General features: G+C 43.3%; 1 protein-coding gene across 10 annotated transcripts in view; it reads left to right on the top strand.

Moving 5' to 3' along the window:
• The window catches only part of LDB2 (LIM domain binding 2), a 381,671-nt gene that overhangs the window by 273,648 nt on the left and 91,470 nt on the right, over positions 1–16,553 (top strand). The gene's annotated exons all lie outside the window — the stretch shown is intronic.

The following is a 16,553-nucleotide window of genomic DNA, read 5'->3' as shown; positions in this document are numbered from 1 at the left end:
TGTGAACTGGGTTTTGAAGTATGTGTAGGAGTTCACCAGAAAGATAAATAATTGTGGGAAGGATAAAAGGGAGATGGGAGAGATAGCAGTCTTGGTGGGAGGTGCAGCATAGCTAAAACACTGAGAAAGCATGGGATGCTTGGAGGCATTGCTAGGCAGATAGTTTGCCAGATCATGAGGCACCTTTTATTTGCCACCCTGAGCAATGAAATGGAAACCCCTTGCATTCCAAGTGGCTGGTGGGGCCCGTTATGTGAAGGATACTCAAAGGCTCAGATCTGAAATGGGACTTGAATATAGATTCAGGATGTAGCGTGTAGAACTTGGGTGGAGTATATAGGGGTGCCCAGATATCCAACACGTTTCAATCCACCTGTGTCCAGCCACTGCCCCTGTGTATTCCTCAGGCCCTGTAATTGGCCTGCCTACTTCCCCTTACACTGCCCAAACATACAACACAACTTGCCCCTCACCCCAAGCCAGTGTACCACAGAAAGAGCCTCACACACTTCCCTGCACCCAGGATCCTCTCTGCCTCTGAAAGAAACAAGTCACAACCCTCTTTTTCATAGAACACAGAGTTGTCAGGGCTCTGGCACTGGAGGGGAAGCCTTCAGGTGGTGAAAAGAAATTGTGTAGGTGGCTCTGAAAGCCAGCTACCCCCTTTCTGACTCTCATGTTCTCTCAATGGGTCTCTCCTATTGCTTTCCACCCATGGCTATTATCAGGCTCTCCAAAGGAATACGACCCAGTTTACCCTTTAAAGCTCTGCACCAATTAAAGATTTTCAAACACCACCAACAACTACAAAAGTCACTTCTGTCTTGGTTCTGGTTAGATCATTAGCATCTTTGCGATTTTCCCAAAAACTTTACCAATCAACAAGGAAGTACAAATTCAAAATAAAGAGAAACTCAGTTGAGTGACACAGTGTAGCTTCCTGGGGCTATTATAATTGGGGCTATTCCTAGGCTTCACAAGGCTCGTCCTAGGCCACCTGTTATTAATAAGACATAGCAATCACCACAGCTACTGGAAGCCCATGCATGAGTTAGAAGACGCCCCCTTTGGGTGGATATAGCCAATTTCAGTTTACTCCTGCCCATTGCAGCCTGGTACCTCTGTGCAGTGCCCAAACTATACAACTGTATTTGGTACCCTGGCTACAATCTAGCCCCAGAGGGCTGCTGCGATACTTACTAGACTCATCACGTCTCAGTTCTTGACCGGTGCACACCTGGACTCCTTTTTAGAGTCCAGAAATGGTGGAGAGTGAAAAGGTAAGGCTTTGGAATTTCTTAACCAACTTCCTTCTGCTCTTTCTTCTTTCCTCAGCTCCCAGACTTGTTGTATTATTCTCCATTGTGGGTCATCATTGGGATAAGGTCCCCAGAACACTGACTTGCAATATTACAAAGTTAGTACAGGTGTCCGAAGGACACTGTGACACAGAGAAAGAGTTCAACGCTTAAGCTATGGAGTCAACCAAACTAAGATGGTGTATCAGTTAAATATTGCTGTGTAACACATTAGCCCAAAACATAGCAGTTTAAAGAGCAAACATTTATCATCCCACAGTCTCTGTAGTTTAGGAATCTGAGTGTGTTTTGTTGGATGCCCCTGTATCGGTTTTTCTCACAGAGCTTTAGTCATGATGTCAGCTGGGGCTGCATTTATCTCAACACTCAACTGGGGAATCTGCTTCCAAGTTCACTCTCATGACTGTTAGCAGATATAGGTCCTTGGTGTCTGCAAACCATAAACATCCTCCCATAGTGCAGTTCACACATGGCAACTGGCTTCCCTCGGGGGTGAGCAGGCAATACAGGGCAGCCATGATGAAAGCCACAGTCCTTCTGTAACCCAATCTCAGAAGTGGTATCCCATCACCTCTGCCACATTCTGTTAGCTGAGGCTCATGTGTGTTAAATACACAGTTAGCTGACCTTCACTGAGAGCCAGAAGAAAGTCACTAAATCCAGCCCACACTCAAGGGCACAGGATTACACAAAGGTATGGAAAGCAGAAGGCGAGGATAGTTGGGGGCCATCTTGGAGTCTGCCTACCACACTAGGAATCCTAACTCTGTCACTTAGTATCTGTGTGAACTTGAGCAAATCATCTAATCTTTCTGAGCCTTGATTTCTCCATCAATAAAATGGAGACGATTAATGTAAAGGACTTGATATATAATAAATAGCAGCTAGAAATAATCATGATGATGATAACAAGGGCGATGATGATAGACGATGATAGTGATGAACGTTAGTTTTTCTTTTCTCCTTTTCGGAAGGTAGAGGAAGGTCCCAGGGAGCGCCTAGTGGAGTAGTCGTTTGTGTAGAAGGATGTACTGGATGGATGAGTCTAATGTTTTTAACATTCATCACCCATTTTCTACCAAGCTGGAGGAGAACAGAAGCACACTGCCCCAGTGATATGGACCACACCAATAACTTCCACATTCGCTTCTGGTCCTCTCAATGATTATTTACTCTCCAGGAGCTTTAAAAACATAAAGTAGCAAATGGAACGTGGAATTATGGTGGGGTGGGCATGACCCTGAAGGAAATAATCCTTTAGCCACTGGACTCCCAACCTGACTTATGGAGTTCGTCTCACTGCCAAGAAGCCCTGACTATGAATATGCAGCCATCGGGGAAGGAGACATTGAGAAGAGTGGGTATTTTTTCACAGAGCCTCCCCAGGTTTCTTTAAATAGTGGCAGCAGCCTTTAATACAGCTAGCAGGCAGCTCTCTGTGCTCAATCTCCTCACAGTTCTTGGAGAATCTTGTCTGTAAATCCAGCTCTCCCTTTATGGCCATCCAAACAGATCTGCTTTCTGCAGCGTTTTCAGCTGGTCGTTGGCATCCCTTCAGAGTAGAGGGCAAGAAAGGTATTCTACTGAGGCTCTTGTGTGTTAAATACACAGTTAGCTGACCTTCACTGAGAGTCTCTCTTCTGAGGACCTCATCTAAAACTCACTACACTCAAGATAGAGGACTATTATCATTCCCATTTTATAGACGAGGAAACCGAGGCACAGTGAGGAAAAACAGATTGTCCAAGGTCACACAGCTAGTAAATGGAAAGATGTTTGTGATGATTTGCAATAAAATGAAATTTTGCCCAGAGTTGGCCACTGGAAAAGGGTATAAATTGTACTTGCTTGATTTTTCCCAGAGAATCTGGCTAGGTGCCAAGCACTGGATTGGAGCACAGAGCTAGTAGGATTTCAGAATAAGGTCTTTTCAAAGTTGTCAACATATGCTACTCACTCCTGACCAATTTCATACTTTAGGCTTTATAATATGTCTCCCAAAGCAGTGCATTGAGAATAAGTTCAGTGACATCTGACATTGTGCTACTGCAAAACAGTGAGAGAAAGAATGAGATGCGGGCAAATGAAGCCCAGGGGCTTAGATTGGTAGTGAAGGTTAAATCTCACATTCTCTGGGTGGTCCGATAACTGATGTGTATTCTGATTGGAATGCAGAAGTTTGGAGTTGTGGCTGGGGAGAGAGCATTAGATGTTCTAGCCAGTGTGGGACTTTGGACAAGGCACTTAGCATCTTTAAGCCTTACCTCCCTCATTTGTACAAATGGGTTAATAAGAGCTGCAACCTCATATGGTTGTGCTATCAATAATTTAAGATACTGCACAAAATCTTGGTTCAAATATGCAGAGTTCTGACTACTATCTTGTGGCGACTCAGGATTTCAGTTCCCTGTCCTATATCAACCTATAGCAGAATGAGGGTGTTGGGCAAGATGGTCTCCACAGCTCCTTCCAACTGGGCCATTTTGTGACCCCAGGACAGAGCAGAAGGGAACAAGAGTTCCATGGAGATGCTGTCAGAAGTGGGAAGAACGTGCCTCCCTAAGAAGCTTTCGACATTCTTTACAACAGGGTATGCTATCACAGGTGAAACTGCATACGCAGATCAAGAAGGGCTTCCTTGGGCTTCCCTGGTGGCGCAGTGGTTGAGAGTCCGCCTGCCGATGCATGGGACACGGATTCGTGTCCCGGTCTGGGAAGATTCCCACATGCCGCGGAGCGGCTGGGCCCGTGAGCCATAGCCACTGAGCCTGCGCGTCCGGAGCCTGTGCTCTGCAACGGGAGAGGCCACAACAGTGAGAGGCCCGCGTGCCGCCAAAAAAAAAAAAAAGAAGGGCTTCCTGTGGCTAAAAGAAGCCGTAGAAATGAGTAGGCTTCGGGACTGTGGTTAAGCTTCTGTGAGTTTTCAGGGCAGCTCAGACTGTTTCCCATGTGAAACCATGCCCAGGATTCAGAAAACTACCGCACAAAGACTTTATTGCTTTTGTGTTTTCCCCAGTTGATAAGCTGACATATTCATGGATGAGAGCTCAGTGAGCGTCGGAAATCCTGGCTGCTGGGTCTAACTCATTCATTCTAACTCATTCATTCACCAAGTGCATATCCAGTCTGCCCCGTCCCTGGTAATGTGGGGATACAGCAGTGAAACAGTTGTAGCTCTTCTTCAAAGAGCTTATGATCAGGTGGGGACCAAGTAAACTGTTCAGTCCAATGTGAGATGTGCTCTATTACTGGAGAGTAGAAGAAACGGCAGAAGCATTGCTAAAAGACACGTTCTCCAAATGTCCTGGAGGTGGTTTTTAAAGAAGTAATTAACCAGAGGAAGGTAATGGTATTCCAAACAGATGGAATCTCATGAACTAAAGTGCAGAGGCAAGCGAGAGTTGTCAGATTTAGAGGAGCAGTAAAAAGTTCTGTTAGAGCCAAGACTGTGTGCCTTTTTGTGACATGGGCTGGATGGTAGGGACAGGAGAGAGGCGGGAGAGGCTGAGGAGAAACAGAGATGCGGGGAAGTAGTAAGAAACGAGATCAAAGAGATAAGCAGGGACGACGTCATGAAAGATCCTTGAAAGCCATAGTAAAGAGTCTGGACTTCACCTTGAAGACAGCTGGAGGGAGCCATTGAAGGATTTCAAAGACTGTTGAACTTGGCAGATACTTTTGGCGCATGGTTAAACTAGATGATCTTTAAGGTCCCTGTAGATTTAAACCATCCCCAGCAGATACTGTTGTATTCTCTTTGAGATGCTATCCAAAGAAATAAATTATTTAATATTTTTAAAATAGCCAATTGCACTTTTGTAGGCTTTATTCACATGATGGCATCGATCTAGCAAAATTTTCATTGTTCATCTATTATGTGGATGACCCCGTGCTGGGTGTGTTGCGGAATTCATTTGTGCATAAAATTAAATAAAAATGTGAGGGACACATAAGTGTCCTACACAATAAAAGAGATGGCACAAGATGTATTATTGATTGATTGATTTTGGAGTCACACGTTCTAGATACATGAACTCTATCTGTCTGAGCTTTGGTTCCTTTATCTATAACATTGGGATAATAGCAGTGTCTACTGTGTAAAGTCATTGAGAGTATTAGAGGAGATAGTACAGTTTTTTAAAAAAACTTAATCCAATGACTGGCACGTGATAAGAACTTAAATTTAGTTAGCTATTAACATCATTCTTGGTAGCAGTAGTATTGGTACCTTTGTGAAGCTAAAACTGGCGGAAAGGGTGTGGATAACAACAGTGGAAGTTTTTTACTACTTTCACATAACCAGCTGCAATATAATCTCTTATATTAGAACACCTCAAATTTGGGATCATGGTAATTTGATTTAGTATGAAATTCTTTTCTCCATGGGACCAAAAACAGTTTGCTTCACAAGTGAACAAAGGAAGGTCTGGTGATGGTAGAGGGGATGGGGGTGTTAAATGTTCATAAAATATATATATATATCAAGTACTTTAAGCCACTTCTAGGCATATATGCCACATGATAATTATAAATGTAGCCATACTGATCTATTCAAGTATCTCCAAGTATTACTTAAATTGGTAGCACTTGATAGCCATTGATTTTAAAAAGCATGTTTAAAGTAATAAAATGGCATTTCTTTGCAGAACATTTTGTCCTTTTTATTATTTGGCATGTTTTTTCCCCCTTGCTTTCCTCCAGTTACTCTCCACGAGTGTTATTTTTGCTAAATTCATAGCAGTCAGCATTTATTTATTTATTCAACAGATATTTATTGAGTCCCTGCTCTGTGCCAGGAAGTAGGCTGGGTGCCGGAGAAACAGAAATGAACAAAAAGACAAAGGTCCTCCCTCTTGGAACTTACATCCTAGTCATAGGTTTGCCTTTGGCATGCAACAGTGATAATCTTTGAGGTAATCTTTGGTTAAAAGTGTCCAGAGGTAGGTACAGAAAAATAAACATGGTGAAATGGGACATTGGTAGATTGTGTTAAATCTGATGGACTTCAGAATTTAGACCGTTACATCAGAATTTAGACCATTACACAAGATCACAGACCTGGGACAATAGCTTTTTTATGACATTGTTTTTGTAGAGGTTTTGATTGAGTCTCAAAAATTATATGAATGACTCTTTTTGCACATAGAGATTTGAATGTTTTCCCCATTAACTAACTCATGCTTTCACCCCACACCAGATCCATAAAGTTCCTTCTTAGTTCCTCAATGGTTTGATACGAATATTAACAGAGAAAATTAAGCACTACTGGGCTGTTACCAAAAACTGTCATAGAAATTTAAAGCTGGGAAATATTTAAATCCAGATCTGTCCCAAGGCTCAAAACCCTTAATAACTTGTCTGCTGAACTCTAAAGTGTTCAATTAAAACTGCCATCTGAAGTTAGCCAACAGCTGTTGTTCTTCTTGACACCTTGTCTTTAATCCCCAAGGCCTCCTGAGGACTCAAGGGACTTTGGGTGTGGAGGGGAAATTGTACCAAAGCTATTGCCTGTAACCTGAACCACTGCCTCATCTCAGTGGTTTGTGGTTTGTACCTGTCTGGGCTTTCTTTTTCTAAGCATGTGTCTACTTCATTTATGTCATTCAACCAAGAGATATCGAAGGCCTCCTGTGTGCCAGACATTTATAGTTTTTGTTATTCTCTTTAATTTATTCCCCTTGAAGTATATAATCCAGTCTGTGGTTTCTCTGAATTTCAAGAAGCATTCGCTGTTGGTTCTCCAACTGGTACCTGACTCAGTCATTTAGAAAATCAAAGTAGCCTTCCCCATCAAAAAAGCAGCTATCATTGTTCCACTGATTATTCCTGACTGTCTGACCCAAAGAAAAGACTCAAGGAAGGAAAGTCTTTGGAAGGAAGAGGCAGGAGCTCTTTGTATAGATTTGTTATCCACTTACCTATCAGCTGTCATCTTTATTTCAAAGCATCTTCACCTATACTGTTGAAACATGGTTATTTGTCTAGGAAAGGTCCCCACAATAGTATTTTTGAAAACATATTCTAAATTTCCATGATTTATTTTGGAGTGTAATTGTTAGGAGAGCTCAAATGCTCTCTGGCTTGCCGTTATGATCACTTGAGGTGGAGGTGATTGATTACCTCCTTCCCAACACACATCTTTCCATATCCAGCAGCACTCATCCGTGCAGCCATCTAGTCAACCATGCCATTATGATGCTCTATGCTAAGCCGTGTTCTAGACATGGGGACCAAGACGAAGACTAACGCAGAGTTCTTGCTTTCAAGGAGCTCATGTTTCAAGATGCACTTGGGACTGCAGAAGCTCAGGTCAGCTAAAGTTTGAATATCTAAACCCAGGCAATGGCTTTTGCCATTAAATCAGTTGTCATGACATCAGAGACCTGCTCCTCTGTCTTGAGACTAGAATGTTGTATAGTACCCTGGCCTGAAATCTTGTCTTGGTTACTGCTGTAATTACTCTGAAAGGTAACATGGGACTGTACACATAGTAGGTGTGTGAAAAGCATTTGTAAAATTGAATTGGGTTGAAATTTATTTGCTACCTGCCAACTATTTGTCCGGTGAATTGAGATTCCAATAAATGACACATTTTTTAACACTTATAGTTCTAAACCAATTGAGAAGTAAGACAAAGGAGATGTCAGATGTAGAAAACTCTGTAATTCTGGTACAAACACTCTTTGGAGAACATGCCTTATATCTACAGGCAAATGGCTTTCCTAATATTAAATCCAAGAACAAGTAGACTTACCCACCCGGTCACCAGCATTGCTTGTCATGTCTCACTGGAGAAACTGAGCAGAACACACAATCCCTGTAGAGCTTGTATCCAAGAAAAGGAAGAGGAAGGGGTGGGGCTAGGGATGCCCAATTACTCCTTCTACACTTTAAACTCTCCAATAAGATTTCTCAAGTCCCTGCTTCCCCCAGGTGGATTGAATGAAGAGGCAAAGAGAAGTGAGGAATTCCTCCACAAGGAAGAACTCTCAAGAGTCTATAACACTGCCTGGCAATATCAGTTCTCTGTTTCTTTCCAGAATGTGCTCCTTACCTATTTATTCCCTGCCTGTGTTTTTGTATCTGTCTTGGGCAGCTATTGGTTTCTCCATCCAATTCACCTTCTTTTAATTCCAACTCAGAACTTCCTTCCTTCTTGCCTGATTCCTCTCACCTGCCCCCTCCACACAGGCTCATCCCTTTTTCTGGACCATATTTTCCTGGTTTGGCTTCTAATCCCAGTCTACCTGATCAGCTCCTGTCTTCCAACTGTTAAAGTCCCAATGTGATGAACGAACACATCAATTATTTAATAACTGTGCCAAGTGCTGTTGGACATTCAAGATGTAGCGGTGAATAGATATGGTCTGTTTCCTAACAGAACTTTGAGACACCCAGAGGCTAAGAGATGTAGCAGACAATCATATCCCAACCCTCATAATCCCTCAGGCAGAGAAAGCATGCCTCTGACGTATGCAAGATTCTCCTCGCATTGGCTACAGATATTAAAATATGAATTCAAACTGTTTTCAGTGGTGTTTAAAGGGCTGATTAAATGGTTATTCATAATTTTTATTTGCTTTCTTCACTTTTTTTTCTTTTTAAATTTTCTCTACTATTAACTTCTCTGGTCAAAGAAGGAAAAAAAAAGAATCAAACCTTTCCAAAGTCTTATGCAGCCAGGAAAAAAAAAAAATCAAAGATATCCACCAGCATCTTGCAAAAACAAGAGGGAGTTCTGGGGGTTATAAAACATATGCTTGACAACTGGTATTATCCACTAGCGAGATATTGTTCATATCACCACAGCCTGAAATTGCACGAATGATCACTCAGGTTATCAATTCACACATGCTTACAACGGCCTGTTGGCTCTGGGAATTACTTTCTTGGATTACTGCAAATCCCTCATCTCCAACCAATTCATCATGCAGAGTCCCCACTATAACGAACCTTGGGTGAAGCTCGGCACTCAACTGTATTTTAACATGTTAAGTGGAGTGTGGGGAGTCTTAGAATTATAACAGCTTGGGAATGTTAGAAAAGAGACGCCACCTTTCAAATCTGTTTCCCAGAATTATCTCGACACACGGCCCCACCACAGTCTCGGTTGTTGGAAACTGAAGTATCTGTCCTCTCAGCAGAAGTGCCACCAGGGGAGGCTCCCGCCTGGTGGTATGAGGTTCCCTTGATCAGTGTCTGCACCCAGGAATAACCAGCAGGGTTAGCCTAGTGGAGTTTCCGGCAGGATAGAGGTGGCCAGCTGGCACCTAGTTGCCAGTAAGTGAAAGTTTTTGCTTTTGTTTTTACTTTCTGAGAATCCTATCCATTCTCTTGGCAAGCCCTCATGGAGGAAATTGGTGATAACAACCGGAAGCTATGAGATGCTGCGTCCCAGTACTCCATGCCGTGATCATTCTCATCTCTGTCAAGAAGAGCAGACTCTAATCTACCAAACAGAACTCCATGTCACATTCACTCCATGACTATATGTGTGTGTACATATGTACATATACAGGTATACTGGGTACTGAGTGCTGGGATCAGTCCTACTGTGAAACTAGGCAGATATGGTTTCTGTTCTCATGGAACCTACATTCTAAAAGGACACAGAGACAATTCAAATAAATTAGTCTTGGAATATGATCTAGGGATTATCTACAACCAAAGCACCTGGGATACTTGTTAAAAAGTCAGACCCTGGGGCTTCCCTGGTGGCGCAGTGGTTGAGAGTCCACCTGCCGATGCAGGGGACACGGGTTCGTGCCCTGGTCCGAGAAGATCCCACATGCCGCGGAGCGGCTGGGCCCGTGAGCCATGGTCACTGGGCCTGCGCGTCCGGAGCCTGTGCTCCGCAACGGGAGAGGCCACAACAGTGAGAGGCCCGCGTACCGCAAAAAAAACAACTTAGGAAAAAAAAAAAAAAGTCAGACCCTGGCCAGTCCTGCTGAAACAGATGCTTTTGGAGGTGAGGCTTGGGAATCTTTATCTCAACACGCTCCTCAAGTTGTAGTCTGTTTGAGAACAACTATAATGTGATAAATCCTATGACAGAGAAGGGTAGGTTGTCAAGAGAATTTGCAGGAGATACACCAGACCAGCTTAGCCTATGGAAATTAGAGAGGACGTCCCAGAAGAAGTAGTTCTCAAGTTGGGAGCTAAAGAAGAGAAAGAGCCTGTGCTCCGCAGCGGGAGAGGCCAGAACAGTGAGAGGCCCGCGTGCCGCAGAAATTAAAAAAAAGGAAGAGAAAGAGTTACCCAGAAAAATATAAAGGAAGGAAGAAGGGTCAGCAAGAATGGCCAGCAAACGGAAGCCAGAGAGTCTATGGGGAGATTTTTCAAAATATACCACCCTTGGTAACTAAGAGACTCCTGTGAATAGAGATTGGTGTGGTACTTTCTCCATTTGTAATGCTTCCAGTTTAACAGAAGATCAGGCTTTCCTTGGCATCCTGGTAAGCTGCATCCTTTAGCTTCACTTCCCTCTTCCTGTGCTTCTTTCTTTCCAACGATGACAGCACCATAGAAACCTGAATTGATGTTCCGACATATTGCAGGAGCCAGACCTCAGATCTGGAACCTTCCATGTGGTACTCTCAGGAACACTGAATCCCTGACCTCATGATGGTTGCCACCAGTGGAAAGGATGATTTCACCTTTCTATACAGAACCAAGAAAGTCCTGAGAAAGTGGAACTTCAAACATCTATACACTGATGGTCCATTTCTCCACGGGATGCTCCCCACTTCTTAATTTTATGTTTGTTCAGGATCCAGCTTACTGAGGTCAATTAAAGTCAGGAAGAGATGTCGGTTTGATTTAGTAAAATTGGATTCTTTGTCTCCCTTGGGTTTATCTCCTTGGGCTGGGCTGTCATTTGAATTTTATGTTTTTGTCCTTATTTCTTCGGACCATTTTTTTTTCTGGGAAGTGTTTTTCAGTGTTACACTCGCTCTATCTGTTTGCAAGGAAGGTGTTTGTTTCTATAAGGTACCTGTCCTGTCTGATCTCTATCATCTTTATGGTCTTGCATTCTGTCGCCATGGCTCATGTCTGGCTGTGGTTTATGTTTTGACAGGAGTTTGTTATAAAGCTGGGGATCACGGCTCCAGCTTTGCCTTTCAAACTTTCTTCTTTACGGTAGTCATAAACCCATGCTGTTAAAATGTTCCCTCTGAGGGAGGGGGTGAAATTCTGATAACAAAAGACTTGGGAGAAAGGAAGAAAGAGAGAGGGGGAGGGGGGGGCGGAGGGAAGGAGAGACGGAGTGAGGAAGAATTTTGTAGAGGTGCTATTATTAAAGTAGCCAGGTACATACCAGCGTCATTCAAATGTAAACTACAAAAAGAATACATAGAGTTGTCAAAGATTTGAGAAAATAATGGCACAAAGGCAAGAGAAATGCATCTAGATTATCGTGCCGTGCTGTTTTTTATCTTTGGGATCTTGGACAAGTTGGGCAGTGCAGACCAGTGAATGAAGTTAGCCCCGAGTTTGCTGGAAAGGGAGAGAGTAGGGCAGGGACAGCCCCTGAGCCCTCTGTCCTCAGAAGCAGCCATCTTGCAAGTTCCTTTGTGAAAATGCTTAGAATCATCTTGTTTTTTGTGTCAGTGGTGGAAGATTTATACAGTGAGGTGGCGTCTGGATTTCAGCCTTTGTTCTTGCCTTCAGTAAGCAAGTAATGAGGACTTGCTGTATTCAAGGCCCTAACTCTGCATCCCTCCATCCCTGGTGGAGTCTCCTGAGCACTGTTGTGCCCTGGGAGCTCAGCTAGACACTCAGTGTCATTTTTTTCTATTTCAGTTAATCCCCAAGGTCATATGGAAGGAAAGTAATATTATCCCCATGTAACTAGTTTATGATCAGCCACCTAGGTATGTAACACATGTGTATTGACATGGAGGGGGTGGGGTTTGCAGAGAAAAAGAACAGGTGGATCCACTCTCATTAACTATCTTAAACTGCGGCTCCCTGGAGCAACAGAAGTGGGTTGGGCCCTGTTCTGTCTGCTTTCACAGCCTGTGTCTCTCATGCTACCCCAGGCCGATTCTTCTCTAGCCATCTAGTGAGCGAGAAAGAGGATGAAGCCCAGCACTTCACTTTACAGGAAGGTCTGGGGACCTTTTATTGAGCAGGCAGTGGAGAGTTACATCCCTGATTCCCCAGCCTGGGAAAGAGCTCAGGAGACGCCTCTAGATCCCAGATGCAGCCATCCCGCAGCTCCTGTGCAGCCCGGAGCAACTCCCACCCAACACGAGTTCTCCTGGTGGCCTTGTCTCCCAGACCCACAAGCCTCACTCACACGTGAGTGCCTGGCCGAGGGTTTCGGTGTCTCTGTCCCACCTTCCCATTCTCCTCATGTTCACCACACTTTGCCCTCGCTGCCTCCCACGCAGAAGTTATTTGGGAATGTGTCTGCCCTTCTCTCCTTCTTTCCATTCATCCTCCATCTCCCTTCCTTTTTTCTGTTTCTAGCGTTTATTCACTGTGTACTGAACACAAAGTCAATACTCAGGTATGTTCCATGTTATTTAATCCATGTAGAAAGCTACCACTAATAACAATGAAAAAATAATAAAATAACTATTATCAAGGTCTTTAAGTGCAAAGTTCAGCCATTCAATAAATATTTAAGTGCCTACGCTGTGTTCCACATTGCTCTCAGTTCTGAGAATATAGCCAGGAGCAAACAGATACAGTTCCTTCCTTCTTGGAGCTTGTATTCTAGTGAAGGAGCAGATAATATACAAATATAATATGTGGTCAATGCTATGAAGAAAAATTAACTAGGGTGTGATTAATAATTCATCGCCTAATTAATAGTCAGAGGTGAGAGCATTCTGTGGTGGATTTTATGTGCTCTCTACAGAATCCCTGTGAGGCTGGCCCTGTTCTCACAGGTTTCTCACCTAGCAGATGAGAAACCCAAGGTCAGGCTGATTCAGTAACTTGTCCAAGGTCACGCAGTGGCAGAGCTGGGATTCAAGTTCAGGCCGGGTGGCTCCAGGTCCACGCTCTTGACTCCATGGCCCACTCCAGGGAAGAGATCAGGGCTAGTGAGGCCTGGGAACAACAAGGCCAGGAGGGTCCCTGAGCCTTTTTTGTCAGTTCTTAATAGTGACAGAGGAGAAAGAGGGGAGTGAGAGAGAAGCCAGAGTTGTGTGCATCAAGATGCAGTGGACCTGCTCCAGCTCCTGTGGTCCAGGAGACGTCTGGAACCCTCATCTCCTGGTAAGATGGTACCTCTCCTCTTGGAGGTGATGGAGTGCAGACAGAGGCCAGAAGGGTCGTTTCATCCTGGGAGGTGAAGCCACAGTCCCCTCACTGCAAGAGGATGGGCAGCTTCAGGGAAAGAGCTATTGAATAATGGTAGAAAGTGAGGGTTTTTAGCTGTTTAACCCACGAGGGACATTAGCCCCATGCTGGTAACTGGGTACCAAGGCTCAGACCCATCCCAGAACCCACAGAATGCCCAGAAGCTGCCTTATCTTGCCTAAATCCTCTGATTTTTCTGAAAATCTGCACACAGCATGTCAGATTCCAACAGCTGGCACCCACGTGGTTTTACCAGACCTGGGTAGGTGCAGTTGGGCTGTTAAGTCCTGCTGCCAGACAGCCTATGCAACATTGAATTCACTGTCAGAATCGCTGTTCCTTTCCTTGTAGACACAATCTAGGGTCAGAAGCACAGCCCCCAGTGGGCTTCAGTGGAATGTGAAGCTGAACCTTTTACTGCTTCTCATTTCCAAGGATTTTTACTTCCCTGTAAAATGCCCCTGGAATGCTGACTTGCAGATGGTGTCTTTCTTCCTTTCTTCCTTTCTTCCTTCCTACCTTCCTTCCTCCCTTCCTTCCTTCCTTCCTTCCTTCCTTCCTTTCTTTTTCTTCCTTTCTCCCTTCCCTTCCCTTCCAGCCCCTTCAAACTAAGTAGTCTCAGATGAGATGCTTTTTTATTTATAAAACTCAAAATTAACTTTAATCCCAAAACGAATCTGTTAAAATGACTAGCCTCTGATCCTTGATTATCTGGACTAGAATATTCAGATATGAAAATTCCCTATATGGGACCCTAAAACCTTTTTTTCTTCTTCTTGTGGTTTTGGTTCTCCAGCCCTGAGTTTTGAAAGTGGCTTTACCTCTGTATCAGAAACCCACGTGTATACATAACCAGTTTGGGGTTGGCAGCCTGTCTAAATAGACATGCTAAGTCCACCTCCATCCATTTGCCAAATGTCTCTGAAGTAGCTATTTATGTCACGAATGTGCTGTGATACTGAGATGATTGAGAAATGTTCCCTGCCTTCAGGGAATCACAGTCACTGATAGAAAGACAATAAAATGAATGATTCCAGTACTGCAGTGTAAGCCATACAGTCTGTGCACACACAGTGTATTGGGAGCAATGACATGTATTAACTGCTTAGCAGAGTCAGTGCTAAGCACTTTGCATGCATGATGTTATTAATACCTGTTCACTGAATTTGTGACTATTCTATTCCCATTTGACAGATGAAGACAGTGGGGTGTAAAGAGCATAAATCGTTTGTTCAAGGTCAGAAAGTGAATAAATGAACTTTCACTGCAGCATCCAATTTTAAAATCACTTTAGGAATACCAAGGAGATGAGAAAACCATAATTCAAAAAGAGTCATGTACCACAATGTTCACTGCAGCTCTCTTTACAATAGCCAAGACATTGAAGCAACCTAAGTGTCCATCGACAAGTGAATGGATAAAGAAGATGTGGCACATATATACAATGGAATATTACTCAGTCATGAAAAGAAATGAAACTGAGTTATTTGTAGTGAGGTGGATGGACCTAGAGTCTGTCATACAGAGTGAAGTAAGTCAGAAAGAGAAAAACAAATACTGTATGCTAACACATATATATGGAATCTAAAAAAAAAAAAGAATGGACTTGAAGACACAGGGAGGGGGAAGGGTAAGCTGTGACAAAGCGAGACAGTGGCATGGACATATATACACTACCAAATGTAAAATAGATAGCTAGTGGGAAGCAGCCACATAGCACAGGGAGATCAGCTCGGTGCTTTGTGACCACCTAGAGGGGTGGAGTGGGGAGGGTGGGAGGAAGGCACGGGAGGGAGGAGATGTGGGGATATATGTATACATATAACTGATTCACTTTGTTACACAGCAGAAACTAACGCTTTTGTAAAAACTAACACCATTGTAAAACAATTATACTCCAATAAAGTTTTTTTTTTAAAAAGAATACCAAGGAGAGAAGTGGAAAACTCAGAGGGAAAAAGGGATTCACCACCACAGGATATGGTGCTTTAGCTAAAATTTGAGGATGCCTAAGACTTGGGATGAAACAGAAGAGGGAGGACTACGATATCCCAGGCAAAGGATGCTGCGTGAGCAAAGGTTTCGAGGTGTGCTGAGCACGGAAGCACTAAGGGAGCGGGTGAGGTTGAAATGGAGCTGGGAGGATGGTGGGTACAGCCAGTTTATTATTTTAATTCTACAAACCTTTCCTGCGACTTCAAAATCCACTTTAAAGGGTCATGTTTTATTAGCTTCTATTTTAGTGACCACTTAACACCTTGCAGGGAACGTCTTGTATCATATCCAGCCCTGGGAGAGGGCCCAGTTTTATCCACGTTTGCCTCTGTCTCTGCAGAGAGGAAATCATCTCTTTTGCATCTCTTGGCATTGCTAAAGGTTGCTGAGTCCTGGTTTCTATTAAGTTTGAAATCACACACATATGTCTGTTTCTCAGGCAACATTTCTTTAACCCAGTTGAATTGTGCTGATATTAAAACACAAAATTGAATGAGTTGTGGTGCCTCCATGGGTTTGAGTTTGAGAAGGCCCAATAAATCATATTGGAATAATTTCATAAGAATTCTTGATGTTTGGCACCTTTGAAAAATCAAGGAATGGAATTTTTTTGCTTCTCTAGTCTGGAGTAGTTTGTTTTTGTTTTTTCCTTTAGTCAAGTGAAGTGGTTTTGGGTAAAAAGATCCAGAAAATGGCAAACCATCTGAAAATGTCAGATGTGGATGGTTCACCTGGAGCAGTAACCCCCATGAGCTGGAAGTCTGTAATTAATTACTTAATTTCATCATCTACATGTCGAGAAAGTTTTGCATACTTTAGGGCTGCCACTTTGTAAGGGACACACTTTGTGATCTAAATGGCAAAAAATGCAAAAGTTAACACTGTTCATTGCTGGTGAAGTTGTGGGTAAAACATGTACTATCA

This window comes from Tursiops truncatus, chromosome 5, assembly GCF_011762595.2.
Source record: "Tursiops truncatus isolate mTurTru1 chromosome 5, mTurTru1.mat.Y, whole genome shotgun sequence".
Lineage (NCBI taxonomy): Eukaryota > Metazoa > Chordata > Mammalia > Artiodactyla > Delphinidae > Tursiops > Tursiops truncatus.
This window is presented reverse-complemented; position numbering and strand designations above follow the sequence as displayed.